Here is a 22760-nt window from a genome sequence, read left to right as displayed (position 1 = left end):
CATCTAGAACCTTCTGAAAACCAGCTGCTCAGAATTTAAGCTTAAACACTGTTTCCTCCTCCAGTCTTGAATTTGGCGATTTATATTTCTTGGATCACATAGGCTGTGTGCTTCTTCCATGTGGACTTAGTTGACTCCTCACTAAGATGGCTGCTTGTTCAGAGACAAGTCTTTAACACCCAAGATGCTATCTGGTAGTCAGGCCCCATCTAATCTCTTTACCACATTTTGCTAGGGCACCCGCCTCCTCCATGTTCCCTTCTGGGAGGCGAGTATCAGCTGGGCCGTGATGTAAGAACTCATTGTTCTGAAGTTGGAGTTGGGATTAACCCTGTGTGCCCAAACCATCCCTGGATCTATGTTTGTTTTCTCTTTCAATTTATTCTTACTTGGAAATTCACCCAAATGCCATGCCATTGCATTGTGAGGCAGAATTGTATCATTGCTTCCATAATTAGTTCCTAAATATCCTATTTCTTCCTCCTGGGTGCCTTGACACCATCTCCCTTTTATCCTTCCCCCCTCCACCCTCGACCCCCTCCCCTACCTCTTGTTCTACTTGCTATCCCTATAGGTTCATCGATCCTGGGTTTCATTTACTGGAAAAAAAGAAAAGCTTATTTCACAACTTCAAAAGAGTAATCCCTTGCTCTGTAGCTCTTCTGAGATATACCCTGCTATGAACAAAGAGAAACTGAACACATCAGAACGATCATCCCAGGTTTGCCAGAAAAATACATATCTTAATACAACATTTAGAGCATTGTTATAGCGAGACTTTAATGGTCCACCTTGTAACAGCTCCCCCAAATCGATGCAGCTTCCCCTGTTTCCTCGGACACCTTGTATTTTCTGGCTTAAGTCCTCAAGTTCTAGGTGCATCAGAGGTAGAGTCCACTTCACCCAGTGGAGTTCCTGTGTGGGATCTCATTGGTGCAGCCTCTGGAGCATGCTGTGCACCTTGAAGATCCAGGATTCACTGTCCCAAAGCACCAGGACACCCTGCCTTAGTCCCCAGTATGCAATCACGTCAAAGTGGTCCATCTGGTGCATGCCCCCCAATCCCTCCCCACTAGTGTCCCCAAGAGCATTTTACGTCATTCTTTCCCAGACCTGGAAGTTAGTTCCCCCCCCCCTCTTTTCCTATCACCACTTATGTCATTGGGCTTTCCCCGATGTGTTTGCTCTGTTTCCCCTGTCCTGCATTGTTCTTCCAATCTGTATGCTTCTTGCCTCTGATAAGGCTCTGATAGGGTTGCCTACCTGTCTGGGGTTGGGGGTGGGGGACCTCATTACAGATATACATGTCAGCCTCACGAAACATACCCATTCTTTCCTCTCCCTGAACCATTTGATCCCAGCAAATGTGAGATGCCCTCCAGCCTAGAATGTTTGTAAATACTTAACCTATGCCAAATGCTCCTCTGGGGGTGGGTGGTGTGTGGTTCCAGGGCTGAAAGGCGGGCTGGTGCCAAGGAACCGAAATGCTATTCCTTCTGGTAGCTGGGCATTATCTGATTGCTTCACCACACGTTGCTAAAGTATCCATGATATAGCTATTGACTAAACCAAAAACCAAACTCCCAGCCATTGATTCTGTCTCACCATTTGAAAATGCTGATCAATATGAAACCACTTAAAAGTCTTATTTACAAAATTACATCCATTCATAGTATGTAGCTTATCAAAATAATTTTCTTCTTCCTGTTCCACATCCCAATGTATAATTCAAAAGAAGCCCCTCGTGTTTCTTCATCCATTGGCATAGTTGTGATTTATAAGTTCAGTTTGAAGACACTGATATTCACAGGGCTTCTTTTGGTTCCCCCTTTTTCTAAAATTCCATCTTCCTACATTCCTTCCAGGATTTGGAAGAGATCCTTGTTCCCAAAGGGCACAAGAAGAAATGAAAAAGCATAACTATTCTAGCAATATATCCATATGCTTGCCCCCAAAATAGCCATAATGAGAGACTCAGAGGATCTTGGAAACATTAAAGTTCTTACAGATTATTTGGTCCAATTCTCTCATCATTTGATTAGAAAACTACTCAGACAGGGAGTAGAATTGTCTCAAAACATGGAACTATTTATTAACAGAGATAATTTTCAATTTAGTAATTTTTCAAATAAGCACATAATAGTGTGCACATTTACACACAAAACGAGGAGGGGAAATCAGTCTTCTAAAGTGAAATAAAATATCCACAATGTCACATATATCATGAAAGGGCCAAGACAATGCCGATACTGTTCAGAACCATCTTCTGTGTATGTCGGTATGTGTATAAGTGAACTAATGATCAGCTTTTTCTGATGATCTGTTCATAGCTTAGTATAGCCAAACAATATAATATGCTGTTTGCCTGCATCCCAATCTAATAACACGTAATGTTTGCAATCCAGACATTAAGCTCCACAGAAACCCTCTTTGTAGCATACAAACTATGAGTTGGACTTGAAGAGGTGGCAATGGGCTGATAATTGTACCTTTATATGCTTCTTCTGGTCCCCAAGGGACCCCAGACAGTGAGGTAGACGTGCTGCTTTCAATGTGGGGAAACCAAGGTGCTATGTATGAATTTGAATGAATGATGCACAAGCAGGCATTCAAATAAGGAAATAATGGGCAAGTCAAGTTCTCCTAACTTTATAGTTCACAACGAATCAAGGTATTAATCAAGAAACAGAACTTTGTACATTTTCCCTGGTCAGAATTTCAAAATACTAGAGAGAAAAAGAAAGCAGAATACACACAGAGAGAGATAAATGAAAAAGTATTTCAAGATTTTTGAAATTATGCGCGTGTCTTTGTAACAGTGGGTGGGTTCTGACCGTTCTCTCAGTAATCCACTTGGCGTGCTCTCATTGGGACACCTTCAAAAGAGAAGAAAATGACTCAGTCAAAACTGCCTTCTCGAGGGTTCTGCTCCATCAGTTAAACCCAAGGCCGATGGAAGGTTACAGTGCTGTTTGGGGTATTCCTAAAGGGCAATCCTGGTACATTTGCTAGAGAGAGAGAGGACTGTCACAGGGGCTTATTATGAATAAATACCAAGCAAACTGAAAACTGACTTGGTGGGAAATGGTGCAGGAAAACAGTGCAGGAATTTTCCTCCCTTCTGAAAATCGCCCTTCTCACTCTTCAAGGGAAGCAAGGTTTATCCGGTGAGCATTATGCTGGGAGACCTTGCCCCAGCCAGGGTGCAGCTCTGCTTTTATCCCTGTAGATTTTTATTCCTCAAAGTCAAAGACCATGTAAAACAATGTAATTTTTGTCCTTCAGGATGCCGGGACTGCTGTTTTTACAGGAGGTAGATCAGAGTCAACTATTCTGTTGGGAAGGTTTGGAAGAATGGAAATAGATGCTTCTCAACACACCTTAATCTAAGTTTGCACACTTCCGAAGGCAGCACTTACTTTATGGGCTCTTCAATTTGCATCACGTGCCGCAGTTTGGGGATCCACTCATTTGTTGATGTGCACTTACAACTTCGAAGTGCCGGCTATTGTGAACAACGCAGCAGTAAGCATAGGTGTGCACACATCTATCTGTGCCTCTACTCATCTCTCTGGCACATTCACTTAGGCTGAGGTTACGGGGATTGCTGTAACATAGCCTTCTCTTTCTAGCTTTTTGAGGAAGTTCCATACAGTTTTCTGTAAAGATTGTACCATTTTACAATCCCACCAGCAACGTATAAGAATCCCACCAGTCCTGCAATAACCTTGCCAGAATTTGTAGTTGTCTGATTTGTTTTGTTTTTTAATCTTTGTAATTTTGCAGGGATAAAATGGTATTTCATGGTAGCTTTCATTGGCATCTCTTCAATGGCTAATGGTTGTGAATTTTTTCATATTTGTTTGCCACCTGAATGTCCTCTCTGGTGAATTGTTTGCTCTTGTCCTTTGCTTATTTTTGGATTTTAAAAATTTTTGTTGTTGCGGTGTTGAAGTTTTCTACATGTTTAGAGATTAAACTCCTATCAGATAGGTTGTTGTCAAAGATTGACGCCTGTAACCTATAGATTCTCTTTATAACTTCATAGTAAAAGTATTCTACTAAGTCTTTTAATGAACACACGTATTTAATTTTCTTTTATGTTATCTTCTCTGTATGGATTTTCAGTTTTCTTTGATACACTATTTATTTTGAAAATTATGTCCCCAAGTCTTGATTATGTTATCTTCGAAGAACTTGCTGACTCTTTATAAAGGTTGTAACCAATAGCATGAACAATTAGTATTAAAAAATATTCAAGGAGAATTTCCTTTGCAAACTTTCACCTAAAACGCAATGAAATATACACACGTCTTGGAGGAGGAGTGGACACAGAAGAAGAAGAGGCAACGTTGCAGCTGTGCACCCACAGAAGGCTGGGATTGGAGGCTGCAGCCAGCAGCCAGCCGAGGGTGGAGGGGCAAACAGTGGATTCTCCCTCCGAGCCTACAGCTGGAGCGGATGGCAGACCTGCCAACACAGTGACACCGTGAAAAGTGCTGGCCTGAAACACTGTGTGAGAATTCATTTCTGTCGTCTTAAGCAGCCCCCAAATCAAGAATTTCTTAAAACTGGAAGCTGTCTTTCTTAACTGGAAGCACTGAGTGTAAACTTTAGGGTTTTGATACTTTACTTCCCAACTGAGCTCTCTCAAAGGAACAGGAAAAATGAATGAAAACTTTGCAGCACGATTGATTCATATTCAGATAAAAGGGAGAGAATAATGGAAATATCACTTTTAGAAATGTACAGATGTAGATGGAGGATATGTAAAAACTCCAAGCTTCACATTTTGAAATGATTGTGCAATAAAGGCCTATCTGGCTTTGTAGTAATTCAGAAGCTATTAAAAATAGAATTAAAGAGAGTACGATTCCTCTCCTCCCTCAACGTTTCTAAGCTTCTTTGTATATTAGAGGGCTTCTCTATATATTAGAGAGAAGCTTCTCTGTATATCTCAGAGAGCATGGCTTTATGTATGTTTGCTTCAAGGGTTTCTTGCCGGGATGGGATGGTTGTTCTATGAAATGTGTATGCGTTCTGTTTCCTTTATTTTTTAAAAATCTCATCTTTTTTCAACTTTGATAACATTCAGCACCCCCCTCCCAATATCTCTGTGATTTGTGTGAGTTGGTGGGTAAACACAGAAGGAGGAAGGCAAAACACCAGTGAAATGTAAAATGATGAATTGCACAGTTTCATATTATAAACAAACAAAAAAGCCTTTACTTTTCTACTCCGTGTACAGTTTATTTCTATGCTAGTTATTTTTCCTTGTGAAGAGTCAATTTCAAAACAAGGACACAATGGATAAATCCACTTTGCCCCCCTACAAGGGGACTTCAGAAATTAAAATGTAATGGAACTGTTATCTGGGACTTGTAAGCCCACTCAGATAAATTATGAAATAGTGTGTCCTGGTTTTGATGGTTGCAGAAAGTAACACAGTGCTACGAGTCGGAGCCGAGCTTAGAGCTCCTGATTACAATAATTTAGAAAAAATAAGCTCTGCATAGAACTGATTTCTTACACTTTTTGTTTGTTTTAGTGAATATTTAAGTTATTTAATTATTATTTATACCTTTTAAAAAACTCTTTCAACAAAATAAATAAATGTAATATGCATGTTTCTGCTAAGTGAGCACTGAGTACCTTACTCTGTGTTAATGCAAGGTTCTCTCTGATCAAAGTGAATTTTTTTGTAAAAGGAGTTTATTCTAACCTCCTTTTTTGTGATGGCTGATTTAAGAGAAACGCATGCAGTTGTGGAATTCTATTTCCCAGTGCAATAGGGAAAACTCACATGTATGAGTGGTTTTCTCGTTTCAAAAAAGGTGAAATGTCAATTGATGACAAACCCCCGATGGACGTCTGTGAACTTCCAGGAGGGATGAAACAGGATTCACGGTGCATTTGGAGTTCGTTCACCAGTCAGACTGTTAACCAAGCTTTCCATTTAGAGCAGTGCTTCTCGACCTTCCTGTTGACACGACCCTTTAACACATACAGTTCCTCAAGTTGTGGTGACCCCCAACTATAAAATCATTTTGTTGCATTAATTTATAAATTATCAGGTGTTTATGAGGGAGGGAGGGCGAAAATGAGGAACTAATACCTAGGGCTCAAGTGGAAAGCAAATGTTTTGAGAATGAGGATGGCAACAAATGTACAAATGTGCTTGACACAATGGATGGATGGATGGATTGCGATGAGTTGTACGAGCCCCCAATAAAATGATTTAAATAAAAAAATTATTTTTGTTGCTACCTCAGAACTGTAATTTTGCTACTGTTATGAATCAAGTGACCCCTGTGAAAGGGGTGTTTGCCCCCCACCCCCATAAGGGGTCACGACCCACAGGTTGAGAACCACTGATTTAGAGGTTCTGAAAAGATAGCATACTGTGTGTGCAGATGGAAGGTTAATTTTGCCCCCAAGACAATGCACCCACTCCCACAGCCATCTCTGTGTGCCAGTTTTGGGTAAAGAACAGCATGCCTCTCTTGCCCCATGCAACTAACTTACTCACCTGACCTCTCTCTGTGTGACTTCTTTTTGTTTCTGTGAATGAAAAGGAATATGAAAGGACAGCTATTTGATGACACAGAAGAAGAAAAAAAAGGGAGGTGTGGTCAGATGAGCTTGAATAAAATGTTTCCAAGAATGGAACCTCAGATTTGACAAATATATTAAGTGTAATGGAGAGTACTCTGAAGGTGATAAGGTTGTTTTGTAAAAAAAGAAAGATGTAAACACAAAGCTCTGGGAAAATAATCCCAGGTTTTATTTTTGGTTCTTTTTTTGGTACCCTCTTAAGTTTCAGGAAAGGTTAATTCAAGGTGAATCGTGTACTTTAAAAGTCCAGGAATTCAATTCCAATTCCAATTTTTTCTCACTCTCTGCCACTTCCTGGGGGACATTGCAGAAGACAAGTCACATGGATACAACCAGACCTCAGAAGCAGGAGAAGCCACAGAGAGACCCCTGCCAGTGCTGAGATGCTTACAACACCACTGGACCCAAAGACTTCCTACCCCACGGGCTAGTGATTATCCTGCATTTGGCTTTATTGCATGTGTTTCGTGGGTCTAAAGAGGACTTTATAGACTGGTATCAGACATATAGGCTTATGACAGATAGTTGGCCTTGATCTGGACTGGGCTGGGACATTTTTTCAATGTTCACTTACTCTTGTATATAAATATCTTTCTTATACACATATGTGTGTTCATGGATTTGTTTCTCTAGTCTACCAGAGTAACACAATTAAACAGACATGGTAACATCCTGACTCTTGTATTAAGATAATGAATAAGTATGATATTTTAAAACTCCTAACCAGAAAGAAACACAACATTTCACAAATATTCAATGTATCCAATGAACTCCATAAGTGTCTGAGTGGTAAAGGAAAAAGAACTAAAGTTTACCAACCTTCAAAAAACTCACAATGTATTCAAAATCCAGAGCTAAGCTATAAATAATATAAGATACTCTGTCATAATGAAAAAAATTGTTAAATCATAATGTAGGAAGAGTAAATGCAGTGCGGGTTTATGAGTTTGCTGAGCTCATCATTCACTTACTTATCCATTAATCCATCCACTTACAGAGACTTTCTAGAGGCTAAGTTCTCTTGGACGCTGGAGTTTCAAAGATGAATAAATCATTACCTCTGTCTTTAATGACGTTATGCTTATTTGGGAAAAGAGACATGGAGAATTTTTAAAAAGGAATAAATGCATGCATGTATGTTAGTTCATATATGTAAACATCGCTCTTCACTTACAGTCAGCACTTTTCTCTGACAGACAATCTAACAAGAACTGTACATTACTGTGTCCTTGCTTCTTAGGGCCTCTTACTTAGATGGTAGAGCCGTGATATCAGAACATCAGACATGTGGTTTACAGTCATACTGCTGTATGCAAACAAGGGAGGAAAAGCTATAGGAACATTGACCACCACGCTTGTTTTAGGAATATGTGTTTTCATCTTTCATGTCTGTAGTCTGTTATTTTTATGATGAGACTTCTCACAATCTATTTTTTTCTTCCAATCATGCTTTGTATACCTCATTGAAAAAATAAAAGCAAAACCCAAATAATTGCCTTGGAGTCGGCTCTGCCTCGTGGCTGCCTCCAGGCAGTGACAGTAGGACTGCGCTCCATGGGGTTCTCTAGGGCATGGCCTTTCCGAAGGAGTCACCATGTTGCCGTCCGGGATCAGGTGTGCCACACAGGGATGCCGTGTCTTGTATAGCATCAATACGCTTACCTGAGGGCTCAGCTGAGGAGACATCGCTGTTTACGAGAAAAAAGATGATGACGAACGGAAAGTAGAAATGCCTAGGGAAAGCAAGAAAGAGTAAGCGGATACGTATTAGTGAATACTTTTTCCCCGCAAGTATAAGAAATCCTCATTCTGGAAGGCTTAACCAATTGTAGTCTAGGGGAGCTTCACTTGCTGTTTCTACCTCAAGTTCAAGAATCCGTGTCCTGTAGATCCCATGACTCCACCCACCATCTCCAGTTGGTTTTATCCCCGTATGTTCTCATTGGAGCTGCATCGTTTTCAGTGTGAAATCTCAAGCCAACAGTAACGAGACAGAGAAGAAAGCATGGCTCTCTTTTCCCTATGTCCAAAGAGGAAAGACGTCTCTAAGATTTTATCGCACATCTTCTCTCCCAAAATAGTCAGAATTGTGTCAGTGTTTTATTCAAGATTACCATCAAGAAGAGTAGGATGAAGCTAGGACAAACTCATCCTACGATTGTCAGATATGATCAGGAATATCTATCTGCAAAGAAAGGGCAGATAAGCACCATGTAATCAGGGTCAGTCAGGCCATTGGCGTGGCCCGTGCAAAGTAACGATGCGGCTTCCTATCCGCCCTCTCACCAGCCGCTATTGCTTGTATAAACAGTAGGCAGTCACTAAGAGTTCAATCTATGCACGACAATAAGTCATGTACTGTGGCTCATAGCTGGCCTATACTCATACAATTTCCTTTTCTCAACAGTGTTTAAAATCCTGTGTCTCTGGTTAACTATTGACACTATCAATGCGTAGTGGTTATGCTCTAGAATGCTAACTGGAGGATCAGGATTTTGAAACCACTAATCAACTCTCCAGGGAAAGATGAGGCTTTCTACTCTTGAGAAACGTGTCAAGCTCAGAAACTCACAGAGGCAGTTCTACCTGCTCGATAAGGCGGCTATGAGTCAGCCTTGACTGGATGGCGGGGGAGGTGATGCCCATGGGGTCCCTGATAGTGTCCGCACATAAAATGACAGTGATGTCTCTAAGGCACTGGTTCTCCACCTTCCTAATGCCATGACCCTTTCATACAGTTCCTCATGTTGTAGTGACTCCCCAACAGTAACTTTATTTTCGTTGCTACTTCATAAGTATAGTTTTGATACTGTTATGAATCAGGAGGCCCCTGTGAAAGGTTCTTTTGACCCGCAAAGGGGTCGTGACCCACAGGTTGAGAACTGCTGCTCTAAGGTGAATAAGAGACCTGTATAAACCATAGATGCATGAATGGATTATGGTAATGTACTTAATTTTGCCCCACTCTAACAACAATTAATTCCCATGAAATGACCCTGCTTAATGATCACCCTCATGAAGAGATTACTTGAAGGTGTGGGTGCTACAGCAAAGGGTGGTGAAGAAACTAGATGGGGACTAGCTATCAGAAAAAAAATAGCATCTGTGGACTTAAAAGCTTGTTTTCCAACAAGCAACCACCTAAGTGAGGCATCAACTAAGTCCACATACTCGAAGAAGCACACTGGCCCATGTGGTCCAAGGGTTGTAAAGAATGTAACCCAAATCTACAAGAGGGAACAGTATCAGAGCTTAAACTGTGAACGCCTGGTTTGCAGAAGGAGTGTGGGAGCCCAGAATCCCTTTGCAGGGTGCACATATGGATTATGGCTCTGGTGAATGACCTCTAACCATAGTCATGGGACATGAGCAGCCTTCTATGAGACAGAGAACACTGCACAGTCAGTGATGGCAGACACAGTAAGTCAACATGTAATATCTTTTCATTGTGATCTCCATTTTGACCGATTTTGAGGCTATTTCTGTTTTTATTTTTTTTAGGTGAAGGAAAAATGCACATGGATTAAGGCCCTGGTGAATCCCTTCTGATCATGGACCAGGGATGCAAACAGCCTGGTTATTTTGTAGACTACATTGGAAAGTAGAATGTTGCTGACAGGTTAGGTTAAAACTTAATACCTTATCATTTGATGTCCCTTATGAAGCATTCATTTTGTTATCTTCATTTCAATTGTGGGTTTTATCCGTTTTGTTTTGGTTTGTAATTGTTGTTAGATTATTTTGGTAATGTCTTCATGTATATGAGATCCAGGATAAGTAAATCTATAGAGACAGTAACTGGATTAATGCCTCTGTGGTGGTATGACCACAGGGGAGGTTGGAGGCAATGGAGGGGGAGAGCTAATAACAACAAGTACAAGAATGAAGGAAACATTCCAAAACTAATTGTGGTGATGACTGTACATTCTTCTGAGTGTGATTGAACTATTGAATTATTGATACATGAATCATATGCCAATAAAACTGTTAAAAATGCAGCTTCCTGATAGAACACAGTAATTTTTCCTTTCTCAGTGCCTGCCACCCCAAACCTTGGCAGAAGGACATCCATCAAGATACTTACCTGGCCCTAGGATTAGGGTTGGCTAGAAGCTTGCCAATAAATGAGAAAATGTGCAATGGCATGCTCATCCCACAACCAGGATGGTCATTGCCTTGCCAAAATTCCAGACCTCATGCTCAGCCTCCATGTCCAGCTCCACCTTGCCCTGGTCTTTGCCTATGCCCCAATCAAATGTGGGAGCTAGTGCTGAAAATGGGCTTCTTCTATCTCTCGAGACACGGCAGCGATGACTGACCACGTGTGAGGAGGAGGAGTGTGAGTTCCGCAGGCCAGTCTATGGGGCACTCCGAAGAGGAGAATAGGCAAATGACCACTCATTCTAGAAATAAAGGAAGACAGCTGAACCCAGAATCTCATGGGCTTCTATTCCTTGTCCAATATACTCCATTCTCTCATATCCCTCACTTACAAAGCACACGTACAAAGAGAGACGTATTAAGAATTTCAAGATGCCGACTGCTGCTAGTACTGTTTATTACCTTGGAGTGGGTTCAGACTAATGGGGACACCATGTATAACTGACACCACCAATCATGCACCATCTTTATGCACATGTCCACAGCTGTGGCTACTGTGTATGTTGAGTACCTCTCAACGTAGTTGTTGTAATAGATATGATTTTCATTAGATAATCTCCAGAAGAAAATTGTCAGTTCCTTCTTCCTAACATATCTTCCCCCAAATCTGTCCACCACTGGATACAATGATAGTATTTGAAATACCAGTGGCATAGTATTCAGTAGCAAAGAAGCACACGTACCACCACAGACAAATTGACAGATGAACAGTGAAAGATAGTGACTGGAGTGTTCAACTCATGGATGAGACCTTTCTGAGCAGGGCTTTATGAGTTATCTTGATTGAATTCATTCAAAACTTGCCTTAGGAATTGCCGACCTGCAGTGTCGCACCCTAGAGACGGTTGCACAGACTCTAGTGAGAAAAAGCAGAACACTGGAGCGTTCACTTAGAGTGATCGCCAAGGAGTCTGGGCAATTGGCCCACATGGGTAAGCCTATCTTACTCTGCGAGGAGGCAAAGAGGGAAAATGGGTCATCACGGATTCTAGAAAGGCAGCTAGCTCCATTTGCACAATGAGGGAGAGTTCCCTGGAAGTGAATTCATGACTGCTTTGACACTCCCCTCCTCTCTGCTATGACCTACACAGTCCATAAAATGAGAAGAAGGAAGGAAGATCAAATCATTGAACCAAAATACGGCAAAAGGAAAAGGAATGATTACTAGTTCATAAAGAGAGAATTCCTTATTCAAAGGAAATCATTAATGCATTCTCCATTTCCCACAAACTCTTAAAAGAACTCAGTGCTATTTTATAGCAAGCACAACCAATATTCAGCGATTCCCATCTTGGCTGGACCTCTGTGTGTGAGAGAATTGAGGGGTGATTTTCAAAGCTTTAATTTTAATCCAGTGAGCATGAATTTCTCTGCAATGTCTCACTGGAGTGCTTAATGGTGTCCCCTTATGTGCTTTCTACTTTGAAAAATGCTTGAGAGACAAAAATGTAAGCCCTCTACATTTAATATTTATAGAGCCCACCATGAAAAGGGGAGACCAAGTCTTCAAGGGCAATCACCACAGAGAGGTTTATATCCTGGAAAATCTGTGGCCAAGCAATGAGGTGACAGAAAATTCCAGCACAGTTCCAGAAATTTGTGTTAAAGACTCGGAATAAAGCCTTTTATTTAAGCCTTCATATTAAGTAAAAAGAGAGATTTAGAATAATTTTATGCTGGAAGGAAATATACCGATGTTTTAACTGTGTGTTCAATCAATGAATGAATGACTTTGCTCCCTTTGGCTTGTTTATTGTTTTAATGTTCCTATAAAAGAAGCCATCTATTCTTGATAGGAAATAAACATACTTATATGTTTCATTAGGTTTCCTTGAGTCTTTTCAACCCATAAAAACCCATGTGCAGATTAGAACTACTCAATAGGGTTTTCTACTCTGTCAGATTTCCGGGCTCTCAACAAAAGGTGGGCAGCTCACACCCATTGTCACTTCAGCGGGAAAAGGTGAGGCAGTCTGCTTTTGCACAGATTCATCACATTGTGAAGTCTGTGGAGCATTTCTCATCTATCCTTTAGGGTGACTCTGAGTTGGAAATGTTTAGACAACAGTGGGGTGTGGTCATCTTTAGAGGAGCAGAATTTCAGGTCTTTGTCCTATGTGGATTCAACATGTCACATGTGTTAGTCTGGACAGACTAGAGAAACAAATTCATAGACACTTATATGTATATAAGAAAGAGGTTTATATATAAGAGCAGTTTAATATTGAGAAAATGGCTCAGCCAAGTCCCGATCAAGTCCATAGTCCAAAATTAGCCCATATGTCTGATACCAATCTATAAAGTCCTCTTCATACTCACGAAATACATGCATAGATGCCAAGATCACGGGCCAGTGGGTTGAAAGTCCTGTGGATCCAGTGGTGTTTTAAGTATCTCAGTGGTGGCAGGACTCTCTGTGGCTTCTCCAGTTCCAGAGGTCTGGTTGCATCAGGGAAGGTCCATGGGGATTCTCCATCTCCCAGGGCATAGCGCCATGAGTCTTGTCAGTAGAGCACCTCTCAGGGAGTGAGCAGAGAGAGAAGTGTCTCCTGCCTCCAAGGAGGAAATATAGGAATTCAGAGAATTCTTAGGAGAAGGCCATGCCCACACAGAGGCCTCATTGGTTATATCTTGATTGACAGGCCAGACTCCACCCCTTCACTCATAATCCTATCAAATTGGCACCAGATCATGTAACTACCACACCACACTTCATTAGCAGCTTTGCACTTAGCTGTTGGGCCACCAAGTAGACACACGACACACATACACACACACAAATACAAAGTAAATAAAAACAAAAGTATTGCTACTAGGGTTTCAGTTCACACATACAAAGGTTCATTCCAAACAAAATACTTTGCACATGTGTCAGTTTAAGCATGTGATCAGTGCACCACCGCAGACAAGTTCTTTCAGGAGTACATTTCTGTTAGTGCCCTCAGGCTGCCTTCAACACAGAAAGAACCAGAAGGTGAATCAAAGCAGTCACTTCTGAAGAGAGCTCCTAGGTCCATGGTATAGAAGCGAGAGAGGTCAGTTCCGAAAGATAAGGCAACTCTTTTCTGGAATTCCAAAAGGGTCATCTTAACAGAACATCTCCAAGGAAACAGGATGATCGAGGGGTTTAGTGTGGAGAAGTCTAAACATTATTGAAAACTGTTGGTAGGACAAAGGGCAAGAGAGCTGTGCCGAGGACTCAGTTCCCTTTTAACCCTGCGCTTCCTCCGGCTGCATTGGCAGCAGAGGTCACCCTGTGGAATTTTGTCTAGAAACCTTACTCTCTCCACCCCTGTGTCCTGATCTTGCCCTTCAGACTTCTCTTTTGGTCTCACAACTCAATACTACTTTGAAAAAATATATAATTTGATTCCCTTCAAGGATGTAAAACTGACGTTTTGACATGGTGTAAATCAGAGTATAGAATTTTTCAGAGTAGTTTCTAGAACTGGAAACACTACCTTCACATGTAAATAGACCCAGCTGAAGGTTCTTTCAAAACACAATAGCTTCATGTTTGATATTTTTTGTTTTAATATCGGTTTCTATAATTTTGTAGCCATAGTTTTGGACTTACCATTGTACACACATACATGTATGTGCACATCTGACAAACATACACGCACATTTTGTGAAGTGAACCAAATCATTTTTATTTTTTGCAGGAATACATGTGAAGCATCATGCAATCTAACACTGATATATTGACATTAGTTGGTTTTTCCCAACAGAACCTATCTTATGGACAGTGAATGCAATACTTATGGAGATAAACAAAGGCAATGAGAGAAGGAAAGATGAAGGTTCTTGATTCGGAATCTGGAAACTGGATGAGGAAACTTTGTACCACAATACTCAGGAGTTTAGAAAACCTCTGAAACCGCAGGAAATGCGTTTTCAATGGCTAAATTTCCCCAAGCCTTACCCCTGTCAGAACATGAGTAGAATGTGAACGCTGTAGGTATACACTCAGAAGCTAGCACCTTGGCAACTGGTTAAGACACAAAAGCAACAACTGACATTTGGAGATTGTATATCTCAAAACAGAGAAAAATAAAGCTTCCACTTTCCTATCTCCAGAACACATATATATTTAGAGTCCTTACCCAAGTAACCGTTTTAGAGAGGAGGAAAAAATGAAACACAGGGAACAGAACATAGCAACAGAAACGTTTACACACTAACAAAGGGGACTAGAGCAGGACTTCAGGAAACCCAGGAACGACTTGCAATTCTTATCTCAACAAATCTATCTCCTTCTTCCATCTCATTTCCACATTTGATTAGGCCAATCCTGGAGAAGTAACATGATAATTTACTACAAAACAATTCACTGATGCGAAAGCCTTCTCTTCTCTGGGGAGTTATGATGGGCAGAGAATAAAGAGCCCTGGGCATCCGAAGGGAAGGCGAGCCGGATGATGGTAAAGAGGCAGAGAGGGAACCAAGGAGGAAGAAGCCGGTGGTGCTGGAGACGGCATTTCTTTTAAAATATAGCCGGTGCTTCATTCTCAGATTCAGGAAAACCATTAGCCTTGAGTCAAGGACCTTAGCTTTTACAGAGATTTTCAGGAGAACTTTGGAAGCAGTTTGTTAAAAGTGCATGGGTATGTGTGCTGGTGTTTGTGTCTGAGGTAGGGATTAAAGAGAAGCAAGCTGCTCTTAAAACACATGAATGCCCACCCTCATTAGGGAGAAATGGGATGTTTTGGCACTGCCCCCAAGAGAACCAATCCCAGCTCGAACTCCTCCCCATCTGGTTTCACACTGGGTGGGCCACCTGCCAGCCACCTATTCTGTTTCTCGAACCCTGTAGCTAATAGTCCTGGAGAAAGGATGGTAAGGCTTGCCATTAAGTGTTGAGAAAATTGAATTTTCAAACTTGCTGAGCCAGAAAGAGTTTGCTCACGGCTGCCCTCTTCAGATAAAGGCCCAGAGGTTCACCTCGAAAATGTTGAAACTAAAACTACATTTGTGGGCTGTTTAGAGAAGGCACGCACAAGTCGCTCACATGCCAGGATAACTGAGCTCATGACCTGAGGGGGTGTATAAATGCTCCTGCTATTCTCCACTGGAAACGTTTCCTGGGACCTTATAGAAGTATGTATGTATTCTTTACCCCCTTTGCCTATCTCAGCCTTATACTCCTAGACTGCAGGGAGTGTAAAGTGACGGATTTAGTATAATTGTCAGCGTTCACTTAATATCGTCTCATGGCGCTTTGTTGCCTGTGCTCTAACAGACAACAAAGCGCCATGAAATGATATTTAAAAAGTTTTGACCCATTGATGGAGATTATCGTTTTGGGGGGAGACTCTGAGGGGTGCAATTGGTTAACATGTTTGGCTGCTCCCAAAGGTTGGTGGTTGGAGTACTTTCAGAAAGACCTCAGAAAAACAGCTTGGCAAGCCGCTTCTCCCCAAATCAACCACTACGGAGCAGTTTTTCTCTGACACCCAGGAGCTGAGGGAACTCTCAGGAGTGTGGGTATTCGGTGGCAGAGGACGCGGCATTGAGCCCTCCCGTATGCCAAATGGATTACTGCTTCCCGGTCTCTCCCTCGCTCAACGCACGTCACATGGCTGCAGATAGCGTGAGTGAATGGACAAAATGAGTTTGAGCAAATGATCAAAGCAAACACGTAGATCTTGGAAAAACTGGTTTGAGGCTTTGAACACACATTGTGCGCCCTTCGTTATTTGCTAATGAAGCTATCCTCGAGCATTACTGGAGAATCCATTCAATATCAACACCGGGATTATACAACGCGGGTTCTGGTCAAGGAGAAACGAGGATGAAATCCATATGGCTTCTATGACACAGCCACAGTGCTGTCAACATTTGCTGCACATTATTATCACTTGAAGATCTTTTAAAGGATATTCATGTCTTCTCTCTCTCCTAGAGGGTTTCGTTGAGTTGTCTCGAGTGGGGCAGCCAGGGTTGAAAAGCTCTGCTAGTGAGACTAGGTGCCTAATGACAAGCAACCTTGGTGAAAAACAACGGATGCTGTTCTGTACATTCTGTAAAGTGTAACCTCCTGCAGGGAGATGGAACGGTTACAGTGTTCATAGAAGCAGGTTTTTAAATTATCCATGCTTTTCAAGTTCTGTGGGCTAAATAATATGGAAACTGGTAAATAAAATAATAAGGAAATCTAAATTTCACATTCACAATCAAATTAGCACTTTTTGTGAGCCAGATGTAGGACTGGGAGCTGTGGTGGGGTGTTGAGCAGGGTATGGAGATGAATTAGGGATAGCATTCACCTTAAAGGTGGTCAAGTTCCTTCATTTATGTGTGTCGTCCGAATTGAGCACCTTCTCCCTTCCAGGCTCTGTGGCAGGCATAAGACTGGAAGCAGCGAAGATAATTAATACAGTCCTTGCTCTGATGGAACTTACATTTTATAAAAATAAGAATAAAATGATTTTAATGCAGGGACACCCTTATGACCCATCTATTTTTAGGATAGCGGTACGAAGAGATACTCATGGCCAGTGGTACTAATGGACACTGAGGTGAAACATCATTAGAACACTTTCATTTCTCAGGTTCAGAAATAATGGTACAAAGAGCTGAAATGACTAACCAAGTGTGATAGCAATTAGGTCCTGCTGTTGACCAATTTGGGGAAGAATACTAGACCTTGTCCTCTATCCATGGTTCTCGGTCCTCTTTTTTAAATAAAAATTTTCTACACTATTGATGTAGGAGTGATTAATTGTCCTTTTAAAATTGAGTCTTCTTGAGCTCAACCTTCTGGCTGCTAACTGGAAGGTCAGCAGTTTGAAATCACCAGCCCCTCCAAGGCATTCTCTTTCTGTAAAGACTTCCAGTCTCAGAAACTGCGGGGGTCGCTCTATTCTGTCCTATGGGATGACTATGAGACAGAATGGACTGAAAGGCAGGGAACAATTGAACCTGAGAAAATTGAATCTCATTTCACAGGATACAATCTTTTTTCCATAAGGAAAATAAATCCTTTCCAGTAGTTATCACATAAAATGAGCAATAGTAAAATAGCGTGTCCCCAAATCGGCTGCACATTGAAAACTCTTGGGGGACAGAAAGGGGATTATATATATACATAATGCAATTGGAATGTTAGAGAATGGCATCTATTCATAGATAGATAGATAGATAGATAGATAGATAGATAGATAGATAGATAGATAGAAAGATAGATACCATTCTCTAACATTCCAATTGAATTATGACCCAGATAGTGAGATTTTAAAACCTCTGACAATGATTCTAATGTGCATTCAAGACTGAGTACCACTGTATTAAATATAATAGCTAAAATTACTTTGGTACAATTATTATCAAAGAGCTCTGTGGCACAATGATTTTACATAGTTGGTTGCTAACAGAAAGTTTGGTGGTTCAAAACCATCCAGGAATCTTTAGAAGAAAGACTTGGCAATCTCTTTTCATAATGTTTGTGGGCTTGGAAACCTATAAAGCAGGTCTACTTTGTCACATGTGGTCACACTGTACTGGAAGCAACTCAGTGGCACATAGCCAAGCAACAAAGATTAATAAGCTCGATGATCAAGACGCTATGTAACATCATTATACTCTATTTCTTTCTTTATCTTTAAAATAGGAATGCTAATAAATAAATATTGATTTTTTACATTTTTTAAAGATGGGAATATTAGTAGCATTTCTATCATAGGATGATAAGGAGTAAAATCATGTATATAAAAGCACTCAGAACTGTAACTGACACACATAATGTACACATGAATATATATACACACATATGTGCACATGTACACATATTTATTACATAATTATCTACTCATCATGAAAAGTAATGACTACATTTATTTATCCCCAAATTCAAATTCTACAGTAAATATTTCTGGGTTCCACCCTTTCACACACACAATTCCACACAATGGACATATATACAAAATTATACATGGGCATATACAAAGAGTTATATAAACATCATAGACTATAGTAACATGTTTTCTATGGTATTTGAATTTTTTTATAGATGTTACTTCTCATTGTTCCTAGAGATATGATCTAAAACACTAACATCCTAATTGGATAAGTATGTCGTATTTTCAGAACTGAGACCTTTAGATTGTATGTCATTATAACAATCGCTCCCCATCATTTCCCTATTTCACATGAACAAAGTCACCATTAAACTGGCTGAGATTGAGATCGAGAAGCAAAAAATGTGATGATACATCTCTACATGTCTTCCTGTAATTCACTCCCTCATAGTCTATACAGAATTTTCAGGGTTCTACCCAGATATTAAGATGGATTAATCAGCTCTAATTTAATATTTATATAAAGGGGTTTAAATTCATTAAATAAATTAATTATCTTTCCATTTTATTTCCTACAAACTGTTTGAGACCCTCTCCTATATCTATGTCCATATATAGAGAGGAAATAATTGAAAAAAAATTAAATATTTTATGAAGATTTTAAATCCCCTTGTATAAATATAAAATATTTCATCGATTGTCAGCTGAAACAAATAAACAACAACAATGTATCAAAATTATATAGAGTAGAACTTAGCAAGCTATAGGCTATGGGCCAAATGTAAGTCATCATGTTTCTATAATAAACCAGTAGAACATTCATAGCTATTTTTCAAATGTATTATCTCCTTTTGTTTTTGTTAGACAATGCCAGAATTGGGAAGTCATAAAAAATTACATCACCTACAATGCTAAATATATTTATAAAATTTTTGCAAATTTATCTTCATCAAGATTATTACAAGACACAGAGTTTATACTGATAAGATTAGCAATATAAAAGATAAAATAAAATGTTTCTTGACACACAAATAACTAGGAAATTAAAAAAAATTATTAATGGAAAATGAAAACAGCACAAATTCCGATTTTATAACTATTAGACAAAGATTTTTAAAGCAGTTTTACAGGTATACCCTAAGATGGGAAGGAAGACAGTCTTGAAATGAATGTAAAGGTATGATTTTTCAGCACAGAAATAGAAATTATGACCAAAACAGAATGAGGAATGCATGTAGATATGTGTAAAAAAGCATTGGATAAGTTCAGAAGAAACAGACAAGTACTAATAAGCTTAGAAATTGTTCTATTGGAAAGGAGACAAAATATTAGCAAACATTCTGTTACCTGTGACATAAAACCAAAAGGTAGAGCGTGCATATCATTGTTTCCCCAAACCTGAGGATCAAGAGATTGGGCTAGAAATATTTTTGAAGAAATAATGGCCCAAAACTCATAAAAGTTGGTGGTGAATGTCAAGAATATACAGAACCAAAAATATCGATAAACTTTAGAGAATAAATAAAGCAAACCAAAATCCCAATAAAAAAATATCCCCAGGTATGTCCAAATCAAGCTGCCAAACACTAAAGCTACAGATGCCTTGATAACATGCAAAGGAAAATCAACAGCATATTGCATAGAGGGAAATATGTCTTTAAATGACTAAAAATGTCTCTCTACAAGCAAGAAGGTACTTAACATATTTAAAGTAGGGTGATGGGGTGGGGGAGTGAGAAAGAAGTATGAATGCAGATATCTATAGTAAGTTAAAATATTCATGATAAGGAGAAGGGTAATTTTTTCAGATAAAGAAAAACTAAGAGAACATCCTCCAACCGGTTTTATAAGAAATACTAAAACAAGTTCTCTTTGGCTAATCATGAATTATCATAAAAGGAAGCAGTCTTAAAGAATGAATGAAGAGCGATAAACATGGTAAATACCTGGACAGATATAACAGAGTACCACTCTCATTGCCATCACGTTGACTCAGACTCGAAGCAACTATCTAGGAAAACATAGCACTGCCCACGTGAGCTTCTGAGACTGTCACTCTTTATTAGCAGAGTGAAAGCCCGTCTTTCTCCTGGGGAGCATCTGCTGACTTCAAACTGCTGACTTTGCCCATTAACAACCCAACTCGTTATTATGAGGACTCCTCACAAAAGAGCTTATTTTATTTTAATTTCTTTAGGATGTATATGATCATTGAAAGCAGAAATTAGAACACGGTCTTGTGAAATTTTCAGTCAATACAGACTTAATTCATATGACATCATGGTCGATAGCGAGGTAAGTAAAAGGGACTAGTACAATTGTACATGAAATGGACAATATTAATAAAAATATTGAATTTATGTTGCTGGGAGTTTTATGCATTCTACTTGAAATGATGAAATATTAATTGAGTTTGCATATTTTATATATATTTGAAATTTATTAAATGGGTTGTGAATAGGTTGTGTCTATTTATCTAGCTAGCTAGCTTGCTTTCTATCTACTTACCTACCTACCTACCTATCTGTAAAATGATAGTAACATCAGAACTTGTCTAGCTTCACAGGGACAAGAAGAGGAGCAGGATCTTCCAAACCAGATTCCCATGAAGCAGAACTGGTCCCACACGCAGCCGGTGTAGTCGTTTTGTTAAATGCTTAGCAGGTTTCTGCCATCACCGCAGACGGATCCAGGACCTCTTCTGGGTCTTTTTCTCCCAGTTTTTTGCTTGTTTTTCTGCTGCAGTGCACCTTCCTGGCCTCACTTTGTTTTCAATGATATAGCCCTTAACCAGTGCTACAACTCCATTATGAAGTTCTCCCCCAGATTTCTGCTTTTCCCTGCCTGTCTTTTCCTGGTTTCCTTTGAGTTTTCGCTCTTTCTTCCCTGGTGCGGCTGGTGGCGTCTATACGCAAACACTACGTCAGTTTCAAGGCACAGACCTCTACCGGGGCCATAAACTTATCAATTGCCTTTGGTAGAACACAGGCAACTGATTTGTGTATTAGGCTGTAATCAATTCCTTCAAGGTAAAAAAAGACCAATCGCAGATTAAGGTGCAGCCCACAGCCAGAGAAAAATCATAAAACTACTGAATTATTCAGAGTTTAGCTAGAAAACATCTATCTACTTGTATAAAAGTAGCAAATCCTCTGGGAAAGGAAAATGAAACAGAAAACTAGGGCAAAGATAATTCCTTAGGGTTCAGGGAAAAATGTCTCAAGATATTTTCCAAAGACTCAAAGTAAAATGCTTCATAAAGGAACTCATTTAAACACAAATTCTGTCTATATCTGCCCAGTATATTAACATTAATAATCAACATATCAATCTGCCTATTTATCTAATTTTGAACAAGAATACCTAAATTTATACAGTCTACTCAGATTTCATATTTTATTATTTAAAAAGAAAACAAATAAGCCAAACCCAAGAAAAAAGAAACAGGAAAAGAAAAATCAAAGATAAGAAAGAGGAAACTAGTCATAAGATGATAGAATCAAATTTAACCATCACCAATCATTATGTTAAATGCAAATTGGGTAAGTTCACTAACAAAATAGTATAGCTTTTCGGATTTGATTCCCCCCCCCTCCCTTTTCCTGAATGTCTGAAATTTCTATAACCTTGCTCTGTAGATATTGTAGAGCAAGGCCTCAAACCACTTCAAAGCTGCTCTTGCAAGCACTGAAGGAATGCACAGGGTTACTCCAAACCCAGGCACGCTGGAGACTTGCAACGGATTTGATTTAATAGCAAGCGAAATCAGCAGTGAATAAAACAGACCTAAAGAGGCAATGCCTATGAAAATTACACTATGAAAAGTTAGGGTAAAATACAGGTTAAAGACCTACATTTGTTTAAAAGTTAAAACATGCTAAAAGGAAAATTTTCTTAGATAACACACTTCTAAATATCCCATGGGTCAAATATATATATATTCCAGTATAAAAATTTTAAATGTTTAAAAATAATATGTACAAGATGCTGTTAAAACAGTAATTAGGGAATATTTACAGTATGACATATTTACCAGGTAAAAAGAAAGGTCTTAAGTAAATAATCTTGTACTTAAGTTTGATGTGATTGAAGTACGGAATGATATATCTTTATTAGTTCCTGATAAAATGATATTGAAAAAAGAAATCTCATCTTCTGTCTTAAGAAACTAGAAAAAGAAAAGTC

The 22760-nt window shown here is 39.6% G+C and overlaps 1 non-coding gene across 1 annotated transcript; it reads right to left on the bottom strand.

Annotated features, from left to right (window-relative positions):
* Positions 1-22179: 22179 nt before the first annotated feature.
* LOC142423653 (small nucleolar RNA SNORA9) lies at positions 22180-22314 on the bottom strand. The gene has a single exon (XR_012779259.1). It is a non-coding gene; the product is annotated as a small nucleolar RNA SNORA9 (small nucleolar RNA).
* Positions 22315-22760: the final 446 nt, after the last annotated feature.

The sequence above is a fragment of the Tenrec ecaudatus genome, chromosome 12 (genome assembly GCF_050624435.1).
Source record: "Tenrec ecaudatus isolate mTenEca1 chromosome 12, mTenEca1.hap1, whole genome shotgun sequence".
Lineage (NCBI taxonomy): Eukaryota > Metazoa > Chordata > Mammalia > Afrosoricida > Tenrecidae > Tenrec > Tenrec ecaudatus.
Note: the sequence above shows the minus strand (reverse complement) of the source record. Positions and strands in the feature narration are given on the sequence as shown.